The 18,692-nt window shown below is 39.8% G+C and overlaps 1 pseudogene; it reads left to right on the top strand.

Moving 5' to 3' along the window:
- The first annotated feature begins 14,443 nt into the window (after positions 1 to 14,443).
- Positions 14,444 to 18,692, top strand: LOC122671721 (annotated as a pseudogene).

The raw sequence follows: 18,692 nt of genomic DNA, 5'->3' as shown, positions 1-18,692 counted from the left end.
TCTGTATTGCCACATGGCTCAAATCACTAGACCATTTCCCCTTATTAACAGTGTTTCAAGAATCGGGATCTGATCGGTTGAGGCTGATCCTGATTCCAGCCAATCTGGCTCATTCCATTCTTTTACTGAAAACCCTAAAGGGCCTTAAAACACCGATTTTGAGGTTGATTTCAATCCGATGCGGATCAAAATTGGAATTGGGTTTGGCTCGCACCAATCTGGATCCCAATTCTGTGCTTTTTTTTAAACCCTTATTACTATCCGTTTCAAAAATGATGTTTGGTCGTGTAACTCCTGCGCCTAGACACATAGACATGCAAAATTACCATCCAAGCCTTCTTGAAATAAATAAAAAAATCTCATTCGTGTTGATGCAGGGGTTACACAACCAAGCAACGATCTCTTGCCCTAATTATTATTATGGGTTCCCTCTTATGCCCAAGTACTAATTCAGACGAATATAGGGTTTTGAAGAAAGAGAGAGAGAGGATCCGGTTCCTCTCTTGGGAGCCCAATGCCCAGTGAGGCATCCAATAGCTGGGCTGCTGGGCGTGCATTGGGGGATTGAGCTCCTCTCCAAGGAGCCCAACCCCCAGGGAGTGCCCAGGGGTTGGGTTGTGCTGCACACATCTCGATGGTTGAGTGGGCATGCACCAAGATTTGTGCAGCACAGCCCAACCCTAAGATGCCTCTTGGGCACTCCCTAGGCGTTGGGCTCCCTGGAGAGGAGCCGGATACGGAAGATGCATGTCGAGCCCCACACAAGCACACATCCCTGTGAGCACCCAGCAATTAACCCAGCCGTTGGATGCCTCACTCGGTACTCCCTGAGCAATGGGCTCACAGGAAAGAGAGAGAGAGAGAGGGTGGGGCCCACAAAGACAACATGAGGAGGGATCTTTTGCCCTTATTAATGAATGAATGATGGGTTAAACAAGTTTGATATATAAATATTTTTGTGTGGTTGTTGTTGCAGCATTCAGAGATGGGGTGGTGAAAAAGTATGACTATGGGAGTCCTGATCTGAACATGAAGTATTATGGGAAACCAGAGGCACCGGTATACAACCTGAGTAACATACCGACAAACCTACCGTTGTTCATTAGCTTTGGAGGGAACGACGATCTCTCAGACCCTAACGATGTGCAACATTTACTGGAAGATCTCAAAAGCCACGACAAAGACAAGATCACAACTCACTTCGTGGATGAGTATGCACATCTTGATTTTGTTTTCGCCACTAATGTCAAGGAGAAGGTCTACCTTACCATGATCGATTTCCTCAATCGCCATAACACACTACTACCTGCACCAGCACAAATCCTTAATTAACAACAACAACAACGACAATAACAAAGGAGTAGCAGGAGGAAGAGGAAGAACACTAATAGTTAACTAAGTAATTAACTGGTAGTAAATAATATTTACTACTAGTTTCGATCCAAACCAACCCATCAATGGATAATTAATGGATTGGAGAGCATTGGTGGGTGTGAGTTGTGATGAGCTTTATTTTGTTTTTGTTTTTGTTTTTTACCATTTTTGGTTTTTTTGAGGGGAAGCTAGGGATTAACCTGGTTCGTGATAGGAAGAGACCCCACCAGGTCTGAACAAATAGCCTGCAGGGTTTTAAGTATTGTTCATGATATTGTAAATAAAATTAAGCTTTCCTTCTTACTTAAGTTTTAAAAGCTAAATATAGTATTAAGGTAATATGTATCGGTAAATACAAGTTTGTTGTTGCCCTGTTCTATTGTTCTCGCTTGGGTCCCTGGGCCAACTCCCATGAAGCCACAACGAGTATCCATGGGCGCTGAGAGGAGGGTTTGCTATTCCGGTAGGCTTGCCCGGGCTGGGCTGACTACAAAAGTTATTTCAAGACGCCTGCAAGCCCATCCTTCCCCTATCCATTCATGATCCAAAGGGCCCAAAAAAACCCAAAAGCAAAGCAAATACAGCTAACCCATTGGGGTGCCAAACTGATCGGACCGATAGATATTGGTCCGGTTTTGGCCTGTCATCGGTCCCGTCTTTGAGTAAACTCTGATCAATTCAATGGTTTGCTTTTTAACTCCCCCTACTGACCCAGCAGGCTAGTACTTCCCCTCAGAGCGAATGAGCTTATATGGTTACATATAGGGGTGTCAATACCCAACCCGAACGAGCCCGGACCACACCGAACCGATCTCTTATTGGTTCAGGTTCGGTTTGTGGATCCAGGGAGTAGTCGGTTTCGGTTCGGTTTGATCTAGCCCGACGGTGCACCAGTGACCCTAACCCAAACCGAACCGACCCAACCCGATAAATGGGTAAATGAAAATCAGTAAATGCCTAATGCGTAATGTCCCATTGCCCCTTAAATGCCCTAATCACTTTCACTTTCACTCTCTCGTCTCAAGTTCTCGACTCTCACTCTCTCAGCAGCGGCAGCGGCCTCACTCCTCAGCCCTTACTCTATAGCCACTCAACGACACTTCAAGAGTTCATTGTTCAAGGCATAGGCCATCGGACATAGGATGGAAAGATGCATTGTATTTGAAATATTTTATGTAGTTAAAAGAGAAAGAGAAGAAAAATAAGCACTAACCGGACCTTACTAGTTATATAAAACCGGTATCGAATCGAATCCAAACCGATATCAACCCGTTATCATAAATCGAAACCGATGCGAAACCAAACCGCACCGAAACCAAACATTTCTTAATGGTTTGGTTTCGATTTCTATAAAGTCACACCGAAACCAAAAAACCCGAACCAACCCGTTGACACCCCTAGTTACATATTTTACATCATTTACATGGCATGTAAGTGTCGTTGTATTACATGTAGCCACAAACATAAGAGTTCGGTTTGGTTCCACTTGGTTTTATTCCGTATAAACTCTGCAACTGCTTCAACAATTAGGACTAGTTTCAACGGTGGGAACAAAATTATAAGTATCGATATCAGTCACCATTCACCACCGATATCTATATATATATATATATATATATATATATATATATATATATATATCGATATCAATATGATATGGATTGAACTGTATTAGGCCCATATTGGGTATAACTTTAAAATAACAATTTTTAACCGATACTCCCAATCCAGATATATCGGATATGTATTGACTGATATGGCCCGACCCCGATACCAGCCTAAAATCATAATTTTTTTTTTGGTAAATAGAACTTTATTGAGGATAAGAATATGCAAAAACTCATGGGGGAAGTGAGGAATAACACTCACTCAACCATGGAGTGGATAGGGGTCAATCAGTCGTGCATGTTACCGACAAAGCCCTCCTAGCCAAGGAGTCAGCAATGCTGTTAATCTCCCATGGAATACAAACAAAATTACAAGAAACAAAGGATGAGGCAAGATGAATAATGTCATCCACTAGCGCCCGAATGTGTAGGGGAGAAGCACAGCCACCATTCAAAATATAGTTAATCAGACAACTATTATCAGACTCAATCACCGCCCTTTCATAGCCAACAGCAATCATCTCCATCATCGCTAGTCGAACTGCAAGAGTTTCACCAACCAAAATATCTGTAAATGAAGATGGACAAGAGGTAGCCTTGAGTACCGTACCCTCATGATCCCTACAAACAAATCCAACACCAGCTTTGCACAAAGATGCTGAATAACTAGCATTGCAATTGCACTTCACCGTTCCAACCTGAGGTACGGTCCAATGGGCAGAAGAACCAATAGACACTGAAGAGGTGGTCTGAACTGTTGTAAGTGTAGCACTATACTCATTGTACGCCTTCATTGCTGCTGCAATAACATCAACTGGCTGCCATAACTTGCGCCCAAACACCGCATCATTCCTAGATAACCATATGTGCCAACAGAAAAAACTACATAGGGTTATCAAGGATCTAGACTCCTTCTTACCCAAAGAGGAGAAAGAACTCCATGCCGATAACCAGTCCGAAAAATTAAGGTTCGCATCCAAAAGGTAATTAGAGCCCTAAGGACTACCAAACCACACCGCACGTGCAAAAGAACACCCCAAGGGAACATGAGTAACAGTCTCCTGTTCACCACATCGGCAACATAGAGGATCCACACGGACATTTCGACGCCTACGAGTCTCTCCAGTCGCAAGTCCAGAAGCACAAGCCCGCCATAAAAAACGTTGGACCTTTGGCAAAGATTGACATCTCCAAATAGTCTTCCACACAGCCGAAGGAACAGTGCTCCACAAGTGTAATGTAGATGACGAAGGAAGTGTCAATCGATTAGCAGCAGCTTTATTAGAAAGAAGGTGATAGGCACTGCGAACTGAGAAGACACCATCTTCACTACCAATCCACACCAATCTATCAGGCCGATCAGAAATGGAGAGGTTGAGGGTGAGGTTGAGATAATCGTGGGTGGGTCCCATCAACCCTCGATGCTAAGCTCTACCCTACACCAGTTGCCCAACAATAGGAAATAAAAGTTCTATTTTTCCCACTAGCTTTATTGAACCGGTACCCTTTAAATCTATTCTTTACTTCTTCGTTTTTTCTGTCACTGTTACCCAAAAACTCTAAAAAAGGAGCAAGAACAGACCAAGAGAGATTCATCTCCTGCGGCTTCACACGACGACTGCAACTCCGGTTCTCCTTCTCGTCTCGGTCGCTTCACGGGACGAGACGGGGGTGAGGTTGAGATAACCGTGTGAATGAGGCAAGAGAGAGAAAGATTTGGGGAAAACGAGAATAGGGTTGTGCGTTTGAATTTGAATCAACCATGGTTTAGGGGTTGGTTTGGTTACATTAACCTGGGTTAAGCTCTGGGTTGGTGTAACCAGGGTTAATTCTTAGTTAAAATTAAGAGATTGAATTATGGCCGTTAGATTTACTTATGCCATGGGTCGCATTTTCAGGGGAGAAATAACAAGAAAAAACAGATGGGGAAATGGAGACGATTAAAATCCAAAAAATTCATGTTATCAAAGGAAACAGGGTAAATCAGTCCAATCCTGATCGGTAAATCTGACCAAGGAACCTCTACTTACTCCATTTCAGGTTTTGTTTTTGCCAAAACCACTTTAGATCCCTTCGACTTAGGTTTTAAAAATCGAGACATAAAAAACAAAAGTTTTAAAAATCGGGATCAGATTGATTGATTCTTATCAAAACCGATAGAAGTTGTCCTGATTCTGGCTGATCCAGCTCAGTTGATCCCTGCACGGAAATCTTGGGGTAGTTCTATATTGATTCAGGCCAATCTAGCTTCCGCTTCCAATCTTTAGAACCTTGCTTCAACTACAACTTTCATCTGTCAGTCATCCTTATCTTTGCATGGCCCGAGTAAGAAGGGGATTCATCGATGGCCCTTTTTTTTTTTTTTTTATAATTGGGCCCCAAGGGGAGTTGAACTCATGACTTCTTCTTTGCGAGGTGTTGGTCTTTACCAACTGAGCAATCCTCTTGGGGTTTTCATCGATAGCCCATTGATTTTTAATTTCAATATAACATATAATATCGAGTTTTCCATCACCCATGATGGAAAGATAATTTCTTCACCCATAGGTTCTGACGATGAAGGAGGTATTCCTTCACCTAAATAACAAATAATTTTGGAATGGAGGCAGTTTTGAGTGAAGGAGTAAGAGCTACTAGAAAGCAAATGTTTTAGATATCTAGGATCAATCATTAACAAAAAGGATGATATAGAAGATGATGTTTCCTACAAAATTAAAGTAGAATGGATGAAGTAGAGAGATGCATCGAGAGTGTTATGTGACAAACGCATGCCTGTTAAAGCTTTAAGGGAACATTTTTATAGGACAGTAATAAGACCATCTATGACATATAGGGTGAAATGTTGAGCAGTTAAGAAGAGTAATTTAGATAAAATAAATGTAATAGAGATAAAGATCTTGAGGAGAATGTGTGGCAAGATCATGAGAAATAGAATAAGGAATGATTGTATTAGAACCGATATGGGAGTTGCATCAATGCAAGAGAAGCTCCATGAGAGCTGCTTGAAGTGGTATGGTCATGTCTAACAGAAACCCATAGATGCAACAATAAGGAAGATTGGCTAGATTCAGTTTGACAGAGTTAAAAGAGTAAACGGCAAACCTAAAATGACTATTGGAGAAATGGTAAGAAAGGATATACATGTGGTAATTAGCAAAAACGAGAACCCAAAAAAAAGTCTTACAGTACAAGTTTTAAACGGTGTAAAAGTGCAAACGGACGTTAAATTAGAACGGTAAAAAAACAAAGAACGGTTAAAAACAAGAAAATGGACAGTACGGGTTTTAAACGTTTATATATATTTTTTTAAAATAAGGATAAAAAAAAAAGTCATTATTCTCATATAAATTGAAAATTTTTTATTTGAAATATATGCTTCTAATTTCGGTGTTCGTGCATTGACCTTGAGTTTAAGGTTATATCATGAAAAATATAAATCTTCGAGTCATCTTTACGTCGATAAAAGAATCAAGTCGATCGAAGTTTGGGAGAGACAGATATGGTCAGTTAAGAAAGTCATTGTTCAACAAGTCCAAGGTCTTAAAAAATGCTAAAAAAAAAAGGAACGTATTTAAATTTTTTAAGCGTGTTTTAAATGCGTTTAAAACGAAAATGTTTGTCATTTGTCGTTTTTTCCCATATCATTAGGAAATATACAGAAAAAATGCATTTTTGCTAACAAAGGTAGGGCTCGACCCTAGTATAAGCGTAAATAAAATTGTTTGAAGGACAAGGACTCATGTAATCAACCGCTTGTAAAGGGATGTTCATAACATGCTACTTAGACTATTGCTTTGATCTTTTCCTTTACTTATTTTCTTTTTTGCTTTCTTTTACTACTTTTTAGTGACTTTTACTTCTCTTATTTTTATTACTGCCTTAGTTTCTATCGGATCCATGTAGCCAACCCCATTTAATTGAGAGAAGATAATAGTTGTTTTTGTTTTGGGTGAGTGTTCCTTAGTGAATACCCATTAATGTCATGGTATGGGTGTCAAAAAGTAGAGAAGGGTATTTCAGACCTTCAATTATAGGGGGAGTGATAAAAGACCCTAGGATTTTGAGTCAACCGTCAATTCACCGTGGGCATGGTAAAACTTTCTCCAGTAAGTTTCTGTACATTTATAAAGATCCTCTCCAGCGCCCTCATCTGCTAGTGAAGGCTCTGGAGGTGGACATTTAGACCTGGATCTAACTGGACCCACTCGAACAGGCATAAACACACCAGAGCCCGCCCCCTTCTCTTGAGACCAAACAACCAAATTTTTTGGTTTATTAACCCCAAGGGGTTAGCACAGTTGGCTTGGAGGGGACATGAAACTCCGCCTCAGGAAGCGAGGTCTCGTGATCAAAACTTTGCCGCTGCATAATTTCTTGGGGCCACCCGCTTGAGGCTCACTAGGACCCAGAAGCTCCCGGTTCATGCGTGTGGCGCGGGGTTCATGTACAAGCCATGCCCCTCCTGTCTCCCAAAAAAACAAAGAACAAAAAAAAAACTTTTGGTTTATTTCAACAAAACTAATACAGTAATTGTACATTAGCGTCAAATTTACAAATGAGTATCAGCAGGAATCTAACTGGATCATTGTTAAACTAATAGCCTTCAGGATTGATCATTACTCAACTTCCCAGCGACGCAACCCTTTTTAAAGACTCTCGAGTTCTCTTAGTATATCCCTATAAAATTAAACAAGATTAGAAGCTTCTGTCCAAAAGAAAACAAGAATTTTCCATGAATGCTGCAGCCTATACTTACTGTAGTTGTAAAACAGCAACTTTGATGATAGATATCCCTCTATTCAATATCTGCCGAGAATTTTGAGGGTCTTGAGGCATCGTTTCAGACAGAGGATGATGTGTCTCTGAAAAATGATAGGATCAGGCATGGTCTGGTCTTTTCTTTTAGAAAAACTAATTAAAGGTCTGACATTGGGCCAGGCACTACGATCATTCAGATCGACTGCCAGACCCAATCAGTGTAACACCTGGTCATAATATTTACCTCTGGATTCAGAGTTATTTGGTACTTTGGGGGCATACCCAACTTTCGGATTCTTGACCCTCCTAATTCAAAATAATGAATAGCAATTAATATCATAAACATGAAACTAAGTTATAATAATAATAATAATGCAAAACATTACATTCGGATCTCCCTCGATCCCTTGCTTGTAATTGACTTCATCCGTCAGCATCATATCAGTTACTATCTCATGATGTTCAACCAGTTTCTCACGCAGAAAGATTCTGAAGCCATGTGGAAGCTTGAGATAGAGAATTGATGCATAACTCTGAAGACATTGAAATTTAAATAATATGATTAAAGCCCACAAGAAATAAATTGCTAATCAAACATGTAAAATGATAAGAAAATGATTTCTACTGTTAGATGTTGTAAACCTGAACATAAAAATGCCTAAAAATACATGAATTTATGTACAGAGAGGGTGGACCTCATCACAATGGCAACGCTGCTCCATTGCGACCTAGTGTCGTGGGTTCGAGTTGGGAAACAGCCTCTCCGCGAAGCGGGGGTAGGACGGCAACCCTAGTTTTAAACGCTCTGAGCTCCTTGCCCATTAGGACAACTTCTCCAGCAATTGTGTACATTATGACCTTCCCCAAACCCAGCAGTGGCGGGAGCCTTATGCATTAGGTACGCCCTTTTACAATAATAATGTACAGATAAGGTCAAGAACCCAGAGAGGGACTGGGTTGTACACATGAATCCTCTATAATTAATGCATCAAGAACAAGCTTCTCAAAAGACCAAAAATAGAACTTTTGGGTTCCTGATGCAGGGAGATAATAAATCTGCAGGTAATGGGTGTAGGAACCTGAAACCTAATCACAATGCAAGAAAGAAAAACGAACAGAAAGAAAACAATCACACAATGCAACACAAAGATTTACATGGTTCAACAAGATTGCCTACGTCCACGATGAGAAGAGAACTGTTTTACTAACAATGGAGAATAGAGTTATAGCCACTCATCCTCACGCCTTCTCAGATTACAGAGAACGCCTCGCTACAAATCCATAGCAAACATATATAGGTACAGTTTTACTGAAGTACCCATGCAACAGAATACAAGACATTGTACCCCCAACAATGAGCCCAACTAAAACGATGAAAGAATAGTAGCAAATCAAAGTAGAAAGACAAGGGATAAATAAGGGGTTGTTCAACATTAAGAAAGCTATGATCGACCATGAAACCACTTGGAAGAGAGCCATTCTGATGCAACACCGAGTTCCAAAACCCTGATTACAAATCTAAGGGTCTGAGGAAAATCTGTAAATAAATGGAAGTTCTGGACCCCTTTTGGGAAAGATAACAAAATTAAGGACCAAATGGTAGATAAATTTTAACGAAAGGGACTTTTCTGGAACTTAAAAGAGGAACGGAAAACATAGAGTGATTGAAACTATAAAGAAACTGCAGTCATCATAAGTATGGATATTGATGTTTGGAAGCGAGTATTCTCATAAACAGCAGTAGATAGATAGAAGGATGCCCTAGTTTAATTTCATATAATCAATAACTAGGAATCGTTAACAGTTCCTTGCTACAACCTAGGATGGGGGGGGCAACAGAAAATAGGCATAGGAAGTTAGTTTTGACATATTTGGTTGATGATCAGAAAACCCCAAAAAAAAAAAAAAATCCAGAAGGAAAATTGCAAAAGGCGTAGAATGTTTGCTTATAGAAGAAATCCCTGCAATCAGGGTAGAAATGATAATTCTGGTAGAGATAGATACTGATGCCAGACTTCCAAAGATTGAGGTGTGCAAGTTTATAGACATATGGCACAGCTCACCAGTCAAGAGATACCAACATAGAATTCCAATAAAACAATATGGAATAAGGTTTGAGAATCAAAGAGAATAATAGAGGTGCCATTAAAAGACACAAAAGAAAGAGTAAGAAAATAAGATACCCTCAATGAATGTCGATATGTGAGACAAAACTTGGAACTTGTGCAAGGGTATTGAACTATTGATATGGTGCAAAACCACTGTCTATCCATTCACACAATGTGCTGAGTGCTGACACAAAGTCACAAACTATTTGAAACTACACAAAAATATCAAAAACCAAATAATCACTTACATTAATTTCATGTATTAAGAAGGATCTTTTAATGAAAAATTCAGGAAAAGAGTAAAAGGCAAGGCGTACCCAGTGTACGAGGCTCCCGCGACTACAGGGTCTAGGGAGGGTCACAATGTACGCAGCCTTACCCCTGCTTTCGCAGAGGTTGTTTCCAGACTTGAACCTATGACCACTTGGTCACAATGAAACAACCTTACTGTTGCACCAAGGCCCGCTCTCAAAATTCAGGAAAAGAGTCAAAACAATTTTTTTTCCAGATTAATTAGGTTATATTTTTCTTAGAAGTATATTTTATGTTTTAACTTTTGTATGTGTAGCAAAGTTCTAAATCTTAGGATTGGATTGAGCATACTGGCCAGTTCTTGGCATCAGATAACACCAATCAACATAAACCTGGCCAATCAGTGTTGTAAGATGTCATCCAATATAGGGCAATCCTTGGCAATATCCCGCCATTCCCATCATTCCAGTCCTAAAAGTCGAATAACTTTTTGGGATTGGTGTGTGGTTTGTGTGATTACACTTTCATATATATGTATATATATATATATATATATATATACACACACACACACACACACATATATATATATAGGGCAATATCAGCCAATATATCTTGAGTTGGTGGTGCCGATCTTGTTCCTATATACCGAAACTTTGGTGTGTAGCATTTACGGCCCCTTGGTTAAATTTTTTTTTTTTTGTCTTACCCACCCAAAGGAATTTGCGTTGACTTCTATAAACATTTGCAAACTAATCCCACCTCCATGGAAAAAATGTAACTGATGGAAGATTTGAAACCAAGGTTTTAAGTATCAGTATCGGGTATCATATCAGAGGGTGATTTTAAGAGACGTATCATATCGGAGAGACACAAGATACACATGGATATGGTCAAGATATGCATGGAAATACACTTTCAGAGTATAAAACACTATAAATAAGTAATATACAACATGTATTATGTATAAACAATAAAAAGGAGAACAATGTATAACGAGACAAGTGCATTCAATTGAAATTATATAAAGGATGGGGTTTCTTACAATAGTCTAATACCACATTGAGTTTCAGGCTGGTTCAAAAGCAGAGGTGGAAATCATTCTCATTCATTAGATGTAGTTCTCAAAGTCAATTATCCCTTTATATTTTTAATTTTCATATTGTTTTGTTTGTTTTATCTAAATCTACTCAACAACAACTCAGCCTTATCCCAACTAATGGGGTCGGCAACATGGATCCTTGCCCTACAATAAGCCCTATTCGAGGTCATACTTGATATAAGGCCTAAGCTATGCATGTTTTTCCTCACCACTTCTCCTAAGGTCATTTTAGGTCTGCCCCTGGCTCTTTTAGTTCCTTCAATTTGAATCAAATCACTCCTCCATACTGGAGCATCCGAAGGCCTCTGTTGAACATGGCAATGCCACCTCAAACGACTTTCTCGTAGCTTATGAGCTTATCATGTATCAGAGCTACTCCCAAACCAGCTTAATGTAGTCCTAGATAGACAAAGGATCTACTAGGAACCAAGTAACTAGGACCTTTCAACTTCTGGCCGAATGGGTAGATTTGAGGATTTAGGTCAAAACTAGGGTTAGGTTTAGGATAACGGAAGTGAGGCTTATATGGTAATGCTAGGCAGATTTTTAGGAGTCTAATGATATAGGTTTAGTGAAGTTTGAGTGAGAAATTAAAAATCAGAAAATTAGGCTTTTGGGTTTTGGGAAAGAAGGGGGTGATGGAATTAGGGTTTAGATGTGGATTCAGAATTAGGGCTTTAGATCAATTCTCAAAAGCCAGTAAGGTTATGAAAAGAATTGGTTTAGATTCGGTATGTTCTAATGGCAAGAATAATGGGGAGCGCATCTGGATATTTTGGAGAAGTTCGTTCAATATTTGATGTGGTCGAAGAGCATCAACAATTTGTTACTTTGGAGTGCTTGGACTCCACCATGGCTACGAGGTTTTTAGTAACCTTTGTATATGGTTTTTGCTCGTTGGCAGATAGGAGATGTATGTGGGGGTGCTTGGAGCGGTTTTCTCATTCTGCCACGCTTCCTTAAGCAATTGGGGGAGACTTCAATGCCATTTTGTCCCCTTCAGAGAAGGTGGGTGGATGTCCTGCGTGTTCCTTGTCTCTTGAGGAGTTTGGAAAATTTGTTAATAATGCTGCCCTTCTTGATGCGGGGTATGGGGGTAACGCTTTCACTTGGACAAATAACCAAGTTGGAGCATGTAAAGTCATGGCTCGTTTGGATTGGTTTCTGATAAACAATGCATGGGTGGCAGCTTTTCCTTCAAGTTAGGTAAGTCATTTAAATAGAGCTTGTTTTGATCACACTCCATTATGGCTCAATGTCTCTCTGTCTTGTACTCCCTATATCCCCTCCTTCAAGTTCCAACCGATGTGGTTACTTCACCCGAGTTTTCATGCCTTTATTAAGGACCAGTGGGTTCGACCTTTTTATGGCTCTCCGCTCTATGAGAAATTGAAGCACTTGCGTAGTGGCCTTCGTATTTGGAACAGGAGGTTTTTGCAATATAAATCAGAATGTCAAGAATGTTGAGGATGAGGTTAGTAGGGCTGAGGTGGCCTATGACCAGCTCCTTAATTCTCAAGCAAAAGATTTATTGGCAGTGGCGAAGGAAAACCTGCAGAGTGTCCTTCTGCAAGAGGAGATCTGTTGGCGACAAAAGTCAAGGGTCACTTAGCTAAAGGAGGGAGACCGGAATACGAAATTTTTTCATGCGATGGTAAATGTTAGAAGGAAAAGAGCCGGTAAATAAAATAAAATTTGTTGAGGGCGAGTGGATAAAGGAATCCGATGGGGTGAAGGCAGAAGCGGTATGTCACTTCTCTGGTATTGTTTGCTTCTGAAGGTTGCATTGTGAACGAGGATTTGCTTGATTGTATTTCCCAATTGGTGACTAACGAAGATAATGTTGCTCTCATGCTCTCCCCTACTACGGAGGAGGTGAAAGAAGTGGTTTTCTCGCTCTCTAGTGACAGTGCGCCGGGTCCTGATGGGTTTTTAGGGTATTTCTTTACTTCATGTTGGGAGATTGTTGGATGCGATGTTTGGGCAGCGGTCAAGGATTTTTTCTCTGGAGGATTTCTTCCTAAAAGCTACACTTCGGCTAATTTAGTGTTCATTCCAAAGAAAGAGAACCCTGAGGTAATGTTTGACTTTCGCCCCATTAGTCTTGTAACTTCTTTTATGAGATTATTGCTAAGATTATCTCTACTAGATTAGCTGTTCTTTTACCTTCCTTGATTGCGGAGGAACAGGGACCTTTTGTTCAAGGAAGATGCATCCATGATAATATTGCTATAGTCCAAGAAGTGGTTCAGGACTTAAATAGAAAAACCAGAGGTGGTAACGTGATCCTAGAGCTGGATATGGCAAAGGCCTATGACTGTTTGGAATGGAACTTTCTCTACTTGGTGTTGTCCAAATTTGGTTTTGCGGATGCTTGGATTGAGTTAATTAAAAAGACCATGGAAAAGTTTTTAAGGAGGGCAAGGGCCATGAGGATGTGTTCTTGTTTCAATGTGCGTATCATGCGTCTGCATTCAGACCTACCCCAACTCCCCGAATAATTGACTGAATCATTGAGGACACAAGAAAATGGTTGGTGGTATTAATGGTGGTGGGTGGCGGTGATGCTGGAGGTGGGGCATCACGGTGGTGATGGTGTTAATGGTGGGTGGGGGTGGTGGTGGTGTTGGGTATGTAAAAGAAGATAATGATTTGGGGAAGATGAGGGCATTTTGGTATTTTCAAATTTTAGCAAATAGGTCAGGGCAATTAGGGCTTTTCAAAATTTTAGAAAAGATAGAAAAGGGTAGTTTGATCATTTTTTAGCATTTAACGTATGGTGTGGACTTAAATGGCATTAGGGGGGTAAAGTAGGAGTGGTACGTGGAATATTGAGGAGTGGTATGTGGACTTATGAGGAGCTTAGCGGGGTACGAGGAATATTGGGTGTATTACAGGGGTTCGTGTACTTTACCCAAAAAAAAATTATGTAAATCACATTTGGGTACTGTAATTGTGAGAATGCCCTTAGATGGTTTTTCTGCTCATCGAATTGGTTGGGTTCAACCAAAGAGTTCACATCGTCTACAGTTCCTGACTGGTGCGGTTCCCACGGAGGAGGGTGGATCCCACCACAGAGTGTTGGGTCAGGTATCCTGGGTGGGTCCTATCCCCTCTTGTGAGAGGCACTAGGGAACCGCACCGTTCGAAGAACCGTACATGAAAAAATTCTGACCCAAATGAGTAGTCGGCAGCACGGTTCCGAAAACAAAAAGGCACCGAGTGTATCTACTCCGTCATGGACTCATGGCAGCACTAATAAGCCTGAAACAACCTCTGCTTTCATCGGTTTGGATCTCCGATTTCCATTTTTATTCTTCGCTACGTCCGAAACCTTCCACGGTGAAACTCAGATTTCGAAGCTCTGCTACGAAGATGGCGATGGTTGGGTCTGAGAGGGTATTTCATCCCAAAATCATCGATTCTCATTTGCATGTCTGGGCTTCCCCTGAAGAGGTGAAAATATCCAAATTTGAAGAAACCCCAGCTCTGCTTAATTTTATTTGTCTCGTTCTTTTTTTCACCATTTTTGTTTCTCTTTCTGGGTAGGCTGCCGACAAATACCCTTATTTCCCAGGCCAAGAACCGTCATTACCAGGAAGCGTTGATTTCTTGCTTAAGGTGCGTGCGGCTCTCTCTTATATGCATTTCCTCGTCTTATTTTTATTGGCGTTTGTTTCCCTGTCTAATTTTCTTCCCCCCACTTTAAACTGTCTGGTATCTGAAGATGCAGAATAAATTCCATTGCTTCAAGGAAGTAATGAAGTTTGTGTTCCAAATTCTAATTTACAAAATAATTTCAAATTTGTTTGGTTTTGGAAATGCACTTTGAGTTGTTTTTCATTTTCAGTTCTGGTGAACTGAGTTGGAGATCAATTTAGTGGATTCACCTGTGATTGTCTTCTAGTACATGAACTCTTAAATGAGGTCATTGAGTCTGCTTCTGATTGCTTCTACTTCTACCAACTCATTTTTGAGATCATTGTGATTTGTCCTTGCAACAGCTCTTCCTTTCTGGTCATATCTGTATTATAGAGTGGATAATTCCATTTACTGAGTGTATAACATAAATTTTGGATTTTGTCCATTCTCTGTCACTGATAAGGTTTAATTCAATTTAATTTTAGTCCTCGACTTTTGGGGTCTTTAAAGATACGATTTTCAACTTCTGCTATATCATAGAAATGCATTAAGAGAAGTAAATTGTAGCTTATTCACTTTCATTGTACAAAATGTGTGGTGGTTACTTAAAACTAGAGGACATTAGATTTTCTGCACATCCTTGACTCGACTTTTTTGGTTCATTATAAATTTGGATAGTTATAAAAGAATTATGCAGTAGGATATTGCAAGTTGGATAATTCTATAACTTCTATATTGAGATACCATTAATTTCATTATCCATTTTGTTTCATTAATGTTACATGTAATGTAATCTTGGTAAATCTGGGTGAATGCACTTAGGACCAAGGGTTGAGTCCCGACTTCAACTACATCCAATATTTGATGCGGTGCTTTTGTTCCTATGGGGCCTGCAAAAAGAAAGGGAGGGGATCTATACTAGCTAAATCACTGTTTTGGCAGATGTGTTTGCAACGAGTGGAATGAATGGAAAGGAAATGCCTAACTGGCCTGGGGTGCAAGTTTGACATATCCTGGCCTCACTTTATGGCTGGTGTTTTGTTCTCTCTCCTATTATATTCCCTCATCAATAAGATATCATTATGACCAATTGGGGGCAGGGTATTCTGTATATTTAGTTGAAGTGCACAAAAGTGATACTTATGTGGTCATTGATTTTCCTTTGCTTGCTACTACAGTGCATGGGAGAAGCAGGAGTAGATGGTGCTCTAATTGTCCAACCTATCAATCATAAATTTGATCATTCTCTAGTAACAAGGTCAGTAAACTCTAAACCCACTCCTTCCTTCCTTCTGCCAGGCTAGCAAGTGGCTGAAGATGAATTTTGAATCCAAGTCTAATATCAGCACCTGCATACATCTGCTATTCTACCTATCTGTTCATTTATTCCTTGCTGAATTAGTAGACCATTTATTGGATGATATCACCACCCATCAGACTGAACAAAATGTTTTCCTTAAAAAAATTCAGCACTTCATGCATCTTGTTTAGAATGTGGTCTTTCAATTGAATTACAAGTGCTGCAGATGATTCAAGTCATCTAAATATGCTGGCATAGGTATGATAACAGTTCTTGTGCTAATTATTTTTCAATGTTGATGCTTTATTAATTTTCAAAACCCAATAAACAACTGTCATTACCTTACTCAAAGCTTTATGCTGACATAGTGTCCTAAAGAAGTACCTGTCCAAATTTGTTGGTTGTTGCCTTGCGAACCCTTCAGAAGATGGAAATGGGATTAACCAGCTTGAGCATCTCATTTTGAAGGTCATTGTCATAACATAACTTCATCAGACTGCAACTTATTTCTTTCCCCTATTTTGATCTTGGGAAACTCACTCTTTGAATCCTGTTGTAGAATAGGATGGGTATCGTGCTGTTTGCTTCAATCCATATCTTTGGCCTTCTGGTCAGCTGGTATTTTTTCGTCTTAACCCTGGCCTATTTCCTACTCAAAATGGATTTGTTAAAGATGTAAAATAAATTTGAAAATATTGTAGACATTTGCAACTCTTGAAGCTTTTTGTTAGAACCTAAACTTGTTGCATTTCAGATTCTAGAATCCACCTTCTCTCTTTCTCTCTGTCATATATTTTTATTTCCAATGTTGTGAGAGGAATACTATCCAGAATGGCATGTAGTTAAGCTGCTTTCTTGCGTGGTGATTGCCATCCACTGACCAGTAATGGAATCCCACATTATAGTCCACAAAGAGGGATTGATAGTCCTAAAATGGAATATATCCCTGGAAGATCCATGTAATCAAGGTTTCTGATCCCCTTTGTATGTACAGCAGATGTATGGAATAAAAGGCTCTTCCAATTGTTTATCATGATGCAAGTATTTATGTTTGTTTTAATTCATCCATGCAGATGACAAATGAAATTGGCAGAGCAATGTTTTCTAAGGCTGGAGAACTCGGAGCGCCCGTGGGTTTCATGTGTATGAAGGTATTTCAATTAAATGATGTTTCTGTAGATGAAATCTATAGCTTTATGTTCTGGTGAACAAATGATAGCTTATGTTATTTAGCTTGTACTTGGTAGCATGTCTATTTATTCCAGTAGATTTTACTATTACTGTTATTGTTAATTTTCTTTTTGTTTTTTCCTGCTGAGGTGGATTACTAATCTCCCAAATTTTCCAATACAATGAGTACTAGAAGCTTTATAATTAAGTAGTTACTTGGAGATTATTCTCTGCAGGGGCTCAATCTTCATATTGCAGAAATTGAGGAGCTTTGCTCAGCTTTCCCTTCAACAGTTGTGTACTTGATCGTTTGGCTTTCTGCAAACCACCCATGTCTGTTCATTGTTGTATAGTTGCTTTCTTGCTGTGGCTTCTTTTTGACATTTAGCTCATAATTGAGAGTGATAACCATTCTTATGCATCACAGAAATGGTGAGGAAGAGAAGGCCTTTTCTGCTCTTCTAAAGCTGTCTCGATTCCCACAGGTATGACTCTATCTCAATACTATTGACTACAAATTAAGTCGTTAGGTATCTTAATATTTTATTACCTTAAAGACTACCTAATGTGTCCAATTTAAGAAGTTGCTTTCTTTTTTTTTGTTGGGAGACGCGGGGGGGAGGAGGAGAGGGATTTTCAATCAAGCCACTGGTTCAAAATGAGTCGACATACCCTGGATATCTATGAAAAGTTTCTTCTTTCCAGTCATTATCCTCTAATCTCAGGATCTTTTTACTTGCATGTGACTACATGGTCAGTCAATGTTATTTTCATCTACTTCGCCCCATACAATGGTCTTTGAGGCTTTATTTCTTTAATGGTTACTATGAAGCTATTCATCAATGAGTATTGTCCAGAGATCTGCTAAATAAGCCAGTACAAAATCTTATATGTTATACTGAGCCATAATTCTTTAAGACCAACATTCTGTTTTAAGTATAGAAATGAGCTATTATTTGACCAGGTCTACGTGAAGTTCAGTGCTTTGTTCCGGGTGTCATGGAAGTCATTTCCATATGAAGATACATGCCACCTTCTTTCACAAATTGTGTCAAGCTACGGTGCGATCCGTGTCATGTGGGGCAGGTAATTTTATCACTTTTTGTCATTTGGGGGGGTCAATAGTTGGGGGAAGAACAGGGGAAAAACATCTTACCTCTTTCTCCTGTTGTAAATGAACTGTGGCAGTGATTTCCCATTCGTTGTGCCAGAATGTGGTTATGAAGAAGCAAAAGAAGCTGTCACTTATTGCCAGTCAAGTACCATTACCGACTACTGACTTGGAGTGGATAATGGGGAGAACGGCGATGCGGGTCTTCCAAAAATCGTGGATTGGTTCATAAGCACCTCATCAATAGTATTATCAAGTGACCGTTACA

The sequence above is a fragment of the Telopea speciosissima genome, chromosome 8 (genome assembly GCF_018873765.1).
Source record: "Telopea speciosissima isolate NSW1024214 ecotype Mountain lineage chromosome 8, Tspe_v1, whole genome shotgun sequence".
NCBI classification, from domain to species: domain Eukaryota; kingdom Viridiplantae; phylum Streptophyta; class Magnoliopsida; order Proteales; family Proteaceae; genus Telopea; species Telopea speciosissima.
The sequence above is the reverse complement of the archived record's forward strand: the minus strand, read 5'-3'. Positions and strand labels throughout refer to the sequence as shown.